We start from the raw sequence: 9545 nt of genomic DNA, 5'->3' as shown, positions 1-9545 counted from the left end.
AGCCTTGGGGCAAATTGATGAAAATTTTCCTTATGCTATATACTTTTTAAGCAAAACTTGTCAAAGGTCGAGTTAAACTATACGGTGACCGAGAGGGAACTCCTAGCTCTCATGCGTTCTTTAAACAAATTCAGACATTATATCACAGGCTGTCAAATCTTTGTGTACATTGATCATTCTGCAATTAGATATTTAATGAACAAACTGGATTTGAATTCTCACATTATTAGATGGTTGCTTTTATTGTAGCAATCTGATTTTACCATTATTGATAAGCTTGGTAAAGAAAATGTTGTTGCTGTATTTTTTTCTAGAGTAAATTTGTCTGCATGTGAAGAAGGAATGGTGGATGACCAAATGCCAGATGAACACCTATTTGCTATCTCAGTACTCTCTCCATGGATTTTTGATATAGCAAACTACTTGGTTTCAACACAGTTTCCACCACACATGTACTCAAAAGAGAAGAGAAAGATCATAAGGAAAAGTGCCCCTTTCACATGGATTGGGGGGAATTTCTTCAAACTTGACCTAGATTATATCTTGAGAAGATGTGTCAGGGAGGAAGAAGTCTTTGACATCCTCTTGACCTGTCATGATGGGCCTTGTGGAGGTCATTTTGTAGCAAAAAGAACCGCCTCCAATATACTGCAAGCAAGATACTACTGGCCCACTCTTCATCAGGATGTGAGGAGATATACCAGCCAATGTAATCAGTGTCAGAGGATGGTGAAACATACTCCAAAGGATGAGATGCCCATGCAACCTCAAGTGACCTTTGAGCCATTTGAGAAGTGGGGCATGGACTTTGAGGGGCCTATCAACCCTCCTTCAAAGCAGAAGCAATACATCATTGTGTGCACCGATTACCTGACAAAGGGGTAGAGACAAAAGCAATCAATGTAGCGACAGAGGAAAAAGTAGCTAAATTTTTTAAAGAGAACATATTCTGCAAGTTCGGGTATCTAAGAGAATTGGTCACGGATCAAGGTAGTCAATTCACTTCCAATCTGATTGAAGGCCTGCTCACATATAATAGAATCAAGCACAGGACTTCAACCCATTACCATCCACAAGGCAATGGGCAGGTGGAGGTCATTAACAAAGCATTGGAAGGGATCCTGACAAAGGTAGTGAGCAGCAGCACAAAAGACTGGGTGGACAAATTAGTTGAGGTCACTTGGGCCTACAACACAACATGGAAGACCACTACAAGGTTCACACCCTATGAGCTGGTGTATGGGAAGAAGGATTTGTTTTCAATAGAATTTGAATTCAATACCCTGAGGATGGTAGCTCAGCTAGACCTAGATCTTAGCCATGCACAGAAAGAAAGATTACTTCAGCTCAGTGGATTGGATGAACATAAAATGCAAGCCCTTCTCCATACAGAGGTAGTTCAACTTCAGAGAAAGATATGGCATGAAAAAAGCATCAAGGAGAAGTAATTCCAAGAGGGAGATTGGGCAGTACTCTATGATTCAAGATACAAGATTTCAAGGTCAAGCTAAGGACAAGATGGCTGGGACCCTACACTATGGTGAAATGTAATGACAATGGTTCAGTTCTGATCAAAACCATTGATGATGAAGCCATCCCCATGCTTGTCAATGGACATCGGTTGAAAGTCTACAAGAAACCCCTCTCCAAGCGAGAGTTCATTGAAGATTTGAGTAAGACAGTGATGATAGTGGAGCATGTATTAGCCTCCACTTCATTCACTCACTGAAGAAAAAGAAAAAATAAAAAATTAAGGACTCAAGTGAAAACCTCCATGAGGCGCTTGAGCCACATCATTGGGTTGAAAACATCTTTTGATGTGGCCCAGTGATGTCAAAAAAAAAAAGAAGAGAAAAATAAGATCCCTAGGTGAAAACCTCCCTTGGAGGCACCCAAGGCAAGCCATTAGGGTGAAAACCTCCCTGAGGCACCATAGTTGTTTTCAAAAAAAAAAAAGAGAAAAAGAAAAATGAATTTCCAGTTGCATTGCAGGTTTGCAGGAGGACTACAGGAAGTAGCATAAGGTGCCAAGGGAGCCCTGAAACCAACACCAGCACCTATCCTACCTTCCCACACCTTTCTCCATCATTCTTGGCATTTTTTTCACCTCACTATGCTTATTTTTCAAAAACTGTGTTTTCTACAGGAGGCTCCTGTAGGAATTACAGAGAACCAGAAATGGATATAAAAGGCAGTTTGAGGGATAGGGAAGCTTCATAAGAAATCTATAAATCCTCCTACAGTCTTCAAACCTCCTTGCCATCATGTCTAAGCCTACATCACACCCCAAGCATCATCCTTCTTCCTGTCCAAGAAAAACACAAAAAAAAATAGTTGTTCAGGAAAAGAAAAAAAACAAAAAAATAAGAAAGGGAACAGCACCATCAACCTCACCTGAAGCCCACCTATTCCCTCTCCATCTCTATCTACATCTCTGGCATCATCCTCACATCTCCAAGCATAGAAAGAAGCTGAAGCTTCAAAGGGAGAAGCAGCTACAGGAGCTCATGTAGAAATTCCTGTAGCTGCTAATCCCATTAAAATCCAACATCAGCAGCAAGAGGGTGTAAATATGAAAGTTGAAGAAGACACCTAAAGATCAGATCCAGCCAAAGAAGAACCTGCACAAGGCACAACCACACATCAGCAAGTAGACATCATGCATTAAAATAAACAAAGGCATGCATCAGAGAGAAAGAGCCACAACCTTCACAACAAATGCATTCGGATCTCAGGTAAGTAACTAATCCGCTCCTCTGTTTTCATTTGTGTAATTAGAAGGCATGCAACAGCAATGAGATGGTTGAGGTTGAATGAGGGAAAGGTGGCCAGTTAACTTGGCCACCTTCATCTAGTTGACTCCACTCATCTGAAGATGTCACCCACACGTGCGCACAGTCAACTCAAGAAATATGTCAAGGACAGGTAGTGGAGGTAGTGTGAACTCTGATGCAATCACGAGGGATGATTACGAGGAGATGGCCATGATGACAAGGCAGGTGGGTACCAATGGTCCAAATATGGCAAATGTACACTTGGCCAACTCACCCTCCATCACCAGAAATATCCATAAAAAGAAATAAGTACTCCTCGCCGAACACTCTCACCACATTTTCCTTCATTCTCTCCTCGAAACTCCGCTCCTGCAATCTCCTCATGCCCCCACAACCTCGTAACCATCGTTCTCCATTGATCTCTCCCATATTCTTGCTCTCAGCATTTTCTACAGGAGCACTTACAAGTTCTACAAGAGAACCTACAACAATTCTATAGGAGGAACAACGGTCTTCTACAGGAGGGCCAGTGAGTTGTTTCGAAGGGAGAAAACATGAGTTTGAGCATGATTCTCGGGCTGAGGAGGTAGGTTCTATGCATACCCCCATTGAATATCAAGATATGCAAGCAGTGGTTTAATTTTGAGGAGGAAATAAAGCCTTTTAGGTGGAGGAAATACATAAAAAAATATCTGCTTATTTCTTAAAAAAACACAGTCTCTCTATTTCTTTGTTTTTCTTCAAAAAATGTTGTCTCCTTCTCCACATTTGGTTTCCCAAAGAAGCATAAACAAAATTATAGGAGGTTTTATGAGGAAGGAGCCCACCAATTCCTCCAGGCTCCATGCACATCCCCAAGTAGTGGACATATTCACAAGAGCAAATTGGATGAACTTTTTGGACAAATTCCGAGGGTTTGATGACGATATTGCTCAAGAATTTGCCCACTCTTTGGTCTCTCACACCAAAACAAATGTCACTCTCACCTTTAGAGGCCTTTCCATGGAGATAATCCCTAAATTTATCAGTAGGGTCACTACCCTTCCTCTTGTATTACCTTGGAGTAAGGATGAGAAACCAATTGGCCAAGCTGCTACGAAAAGCTTTTCCGAAAACAATGAAACCCCTATAAAGGATAAAAATGGCATTAGAAGGGACAGACATGATACCATATCCTTGGGATGAGGTTAGCTACCAAATAATTAAGTATATTTCCTGTGAGGGGAGGTACAGTATTGTCGATGGTTACCACTTTAGAATCCTTCATGAATTAAGGTATGGCATGGACACTCCAGCCCCTCAGAAGCTCAGCATCCACTAATTCCTCCTGTAGTTCTCCATTGACTCCAGTACTAAAGTAAAAACAGGAAATCTAGAGCAGCTAGCTCACCATGGGTTAATCAAAATTTTAGTGGAAGAAACCCTCCATACATTTGTAGTCCTTATAGCATGGGAAATCTTCTGAAACATGATAGCTGAAGATGACATAAATACCCTAACATATGATATCAATCCTACTGGTAGTGAGGAGGAAGAACAACAAGGGGGAGAAGGCGAAGCAATTGGTGATTTAAAAGAACAAGAAGGGAAAAGGGAAGAAACCAAGATAGAGGAGGAGAAAGCTGAAGAAACAGAGTAGGGAGAAACAGAGCAAACAGAGACAAAGAAAGAAACAAAAGGAGGAGAAAAAGGGGTAGAAAAGTTAGAAGTGTCCCTTGAGACTCTAGAAAGAGAGGAAACAACTGCTCTCACTGCCCTCAGCACACCAATTAAGCTAAAACAGAAGAGGAAGAGGCAGACCTCAATGTATTTCAGGGCTAGGAAGAGCACAAGAATCAAAACAGTGAAACCCCAACCTTATTCAAAAGTGTCAATTATTATTGAAGATTCACCCTCTGCCCAAGGAAAAGAATCCCCTTCCAAGGCACCTATCACATATGAAAGGGGGACTCTTAGATCCCCCACATAGAATCCCCTTCCAAGGCACCTATCACATATGAAAGGGAGACTCCTAGATCCTCCACATGGAAAGAAAAGGTAGAACTACAGGACCCAAAAATAGTCCTACAGGAGGCACAGACAGTTCTATAGGAGACCCTGTCAAAACTACAGGAGACCCAAAATCTTGAGAAAAGGTTAGAAGGACAGCCATAGGGAAAGGGGGTAGAGACAAAGCTACAAGAACCTTATCCCCAGCCCAGTCTTGGTTCCTACTACAATCTTCTTGAGGGAGGAAGAATAATTCCACAAAAATTTGCAATTCCACTATTCTTTGAATTAGAGAAAGAGAGAATAAGAACACATAGGTGGATGAAAATAGCCAAATCCAAGGGTATTGAGGATATTGGCCATATGGAGAGCAAACTCAGAGAAATGGGCAAATAGTTGAGTGCTATCAGACGTAGAGAAGCAATTACAAGAAGCCAACTTGAAACAAAAAATGAATTGCTAAGAAGGCAGCTGCAAGAGATAGAGAACAAAATGGCATGCATGGCCAGCTGGCCCATGGAGGCATTGCAATGTAGAACACCAGCAAAATCCTATGGCCTGTATCTTAAGGACCAATGGTTGTAATTTCAAATAATGACTTTGGCACAAAGAGGCACAATGCCTTTCCAAGATTACAGATGGTTTATGGACCTGTGTGACCATAGGACATTAGAAGATAAGGCAAAGATGGCAGAATTCTACCTATATAGCATGGCCCTCACAGACATAAATGTGTGCGACCCCAATGCCAAGCTAGGGGATCTGCAACTAATGGCCATGGCCTCATGGAAGAATCATGAAGAGTTAAGGGCAGCAAAAATAAGAAGGTTGATGGTAAAGGAGCAGAATGAGCCATTAATGATCAGAGCTGAGCCATCAGACCCCATGGCACTCATTAACACACATAACCTACTTGCCAATAATCCTCAAATTTCCCCTAGATATATAAGTGACTAGGCACAAGCCATAGCACACTTTGAGGATATGGAAAGGTTACTTGGGGATGACTGTGTGCATGCATGTATAAGGAGATGCAACACCTTACCACACTGTCTGTAGATCAGGGAATATTGTTCTCGAATGAGGATGAAGGAGGCATTAAGGAGAGTGCCCATGTATAGGTGCTCCATGCAAAGGCTAAAGGTCAATTGGATTAGCCTCAAATTGAGTCCCCCACTGTTGCTAGGCATGCTCGAAGGTAGAAGAGAGGAAGAAGAGCAAGAACAGTGGAAAGAGACAGATAGGAAGGTAGGATTCTATGACAATGAAGAGGAGACCACATCAGAAGCATGGGATGCTAGGGGGCCACCAGGGCCATAAAAGATGAGGAGATGGACTAAGTTGCTCAGAGGATGAGCAACACTTTCAGTAGGGGGTGATGATGAGCCTCCTAAATGGGTAATTATTTGGGCTCATTTTAGCTCCTAACCTAGTCAAATCAACCATTCTCTTAGTTTATTGTATGATTTTCTGATTATATTTATGATTATAGAGTGAGTTGAGTTAGTTTTGATGCCATGTAGTCCAATATTTTTTTAATGCATATTATTATTGAATTTTGTGGTCAAATTCAAAGATCCAGTGGACAAATGGCATCAATAACTCGAAGTGGACAAAGGAGAGGACTTATAGGATGGAATCTCCCTCATTTATTACTCCTCACTTCGAATTCCCCTTCATTCAGCTCGGAGTATAAGCATCCAAGTCATGCACTAGAAGGCAGTTGAGCAAGTGGAGGATGACTGATAGTTATATTTAGTTTTGGGAGCCAAGCCTCCCTGATTTTAGAGGCTATTGGTAGCTTCATTTGTATAAGTAGAGAGGCCTAGGGCCTCACTAGGGTCAGATTTTTGTTGGATTTTTGCTGTACTTTTTCTTATGTAAAATCTGCTCAACTTCGAGCTTATTATTTTCACAGTTTCATGTAATCTTGTTATTGTTTTGGAAATATAGATGGAATCCTTTTTGAATTAGCACTAAGTTACCTCATAGGGCTGAAGCTCTTGGGTTAGGGCCCAATGTAAGTAGCCAAGCTCCTTTTGACTTGTATTTCTATGTTTTATTTCAGTTGTAGATTAGATTGATGTTAGATATATTTCTTTTATGGTTAAGAATAGGTTGCTTTTGATGATTAAGTAGTTTGCTTCCATTTGTGTTTTTTATAGCAGGTTAAGCACTGATAAAGAAAATATTCAAAAGGCTAGAAATAGTGCCTTCGCCTCTCTTCCTCCCTTTGGGACCATGATCTGAGGCAAAGACCCTCTTGCTGCCCCAAAAACACAGATTTTCCTCATTCATAGGACTTCTAGTGTTTGCAGTCATTTTAGTTAGTTGATAGTTGAGTTTGCTTTGCTTCAGAACTTCTTCATCATTTTCACTTCTTTATTTACCATAGTCTTCTTCCATGCTTTCCTTTCTTGCAGCAGTTATCAGCATTTCCTTTCATAAATCATAGTTTAGATTAGTTTGATGCAAAACTCTGTTTTTTTAGATGCACTTGTTTCATTGCTTGCTTAATCTCACTGGTTGACTGTCAGTTGCTCATGTAGTAGATATATTCTAGTAGTAGGCCACCCTATTAGCCATCCCATCCTCCATCTGATCCATACCGTACTGGTCGCCCAAGTCTCCCCTCAATTCTGCCTTAGTTTCCTACATTTTCCATAGAATTCCTTCCTCTCTCCTTGAGCAAATCCAATCATATTTCTCTCTCCTAATGTTTCTTGGTAGACCCTATGTGCCCTAATACTTCATTCCAACCCTCATCCACCTTTTCCATGCACTCTCATACCCTCAAAAAAGCCAAAATTGCTCTCGGTCTCCTTGTGTAGGCCTTCTGTAGAACGTTGTTTTTCCTCTTGTAGATTTCCTATGTCCTCCTGTAGATTTTCCTATAGGCTTTATCTTGAAGGCTGAGTGTGGGAAAAGCATCCAGAAGGCCATCTAAGACCTCCTAGGACCCATCCACACCATCCTACATCCTCTCAAGTCCCAAAACCGCCCTTCAACACCACCTATTCGCTGCCACATTCACAAACAATAAATCACATACATGTCAAATTCACATAAAAATACAGAAAAATCCAAAAAGATGTTTTTCTCTCATTTACTTCTAGAAATAGCTTAGTTAAATGTTGTTTACTTCTTTGAATAGATAGATGGAATTGTTTTCATGGTTTTCATAGTGCTTTCTGCAAAAGTAGGATTAGTTGGTTAAGTAGGATTTACTTGGTTTGATTTACATTTAAGTGTTTCTCCTTTATGCAGCTAGAGTAGTATCTGTAGAGTAGTCCTTCTCTCCTTTCATCACATATAGAGTTTCTTTTGGAATCCATAGAAGTTGGCTTGAGCTCCTAGTGATCTTGTGCTAGCTGACCAAGTGACAACCTGTAGTAAGAACTAGTACTTGTGCATACAGCACCATCACTTCCAAGTTTGTTACGAATTACCGGGTTGATAAGAGTAAAGAAGGAAGCCCAGGAATTGCAGCATTATTGTTGCAATACTGGTGCTCAACAAATATCATTATAGAAAAATTCATATTGAAAGTATAAATGTAAATACGGTGCAAACTGGTATAAAACCTTCAATTTAGACAAAAGGTTTATAAAAATAATTAAAAGACAATAATATATAAAATTAATAACAAAAATAGCCTCGTGAAGGATAATGGAGAATTACAATCAGGTCAGATTTATTTTTATGATGTTCCATAAATATGATGAAGGATGAAGGAGAATTACAATCAGGTGACATTTATTTTTATGATTTTCCATAAAAATCAAGAATGAAGATGCTCTACTCCTCAAAAAAAAAATAATGAAGAAAGATGTGGGGGTTGTCCAAAAATATTTTCATACTGCGCGAAGGAAGTAAGATTTCTATTTTAAGCATGTCGGTACATATTTTTTTTACTTAATATTTGGAAAAGTTTAAAGAAAATGGTTTCTTTGTAAACTTAATGAAGTTAATGATTAATAATTTCTATTGGATTATTATGGTATTTAATATTTATCTTGATTTTTTAAATAGAAAATTTTGGAGGAAATAGTTTATTGGGTCATTTTATGATTGGCATTCATTGGAGAAATGAAGTACTTAATTTTTTGAAGCCATTTTGAGTCATTAAATTATGTACTTTGGGATAAAAAAATCTCTTATGTAGGACTTTTTGGAACTTCTCTACACTTAGTCACCTTCCCAACAATCTAAGAATTGCATCAAACAAACATCATATGCAAAAGTTACACATGTGAATGTGATGTCAACCCTTATTGATCGTACACATGTGATCTAGATCAGATGATCGTATATTTTGTCATCCATCTTGTGTTTTCAAATTGGAAAATGAAAGAATCAAATTTTAAACACATTTTTATTAGTAGGACCCAGTTTGGAGAATTGGGATCTCAAGCCTTTTGGGGTCATGTTGAGGTCTTAAATCACATATTTTGTAGATAAAAATTTCCCACTTAAATGCATGATTTTGCAATGCCAATCTACAAGTGAAAACCTTTCTAATAATGTAATATTATCAATTGGAGTTCGAATGTAAAAGTTATGCCTTCTAAAATTTGACCTATCCTAATTGACCACCAATATTTGAAACGATGCCATATTAGCCCCCATCATTTATGCAAAAGGGGATAGCCATGTAGAAAATATGAAGAATACTATATAAGTATTAAAGTTGAAACTTTAGATATAGGTTAAAGGAGTCAAAATTAACCCCTAGTTAGATATAAGACCATGTCATAATCAAGCCACTACGGGAAAAATAGG

Source organism: Pinus tabuliformis, chromosome J (assembly GCF_031772625.1).
Source record: "Pinus tabuliformis cultivar Carrire ecotype Pingquan chromosome J, CPIR1, whole genome shotgun sequence".
Lineage (NCBI taxonomy): Eukaryota > Viridiplantae > Streptophyta > Pinopsida > Pinales > Pinaceae > Pinus > Pinus tabuliformis.
Note: the sequence above shows the minus strand (reverse complement) of the source record.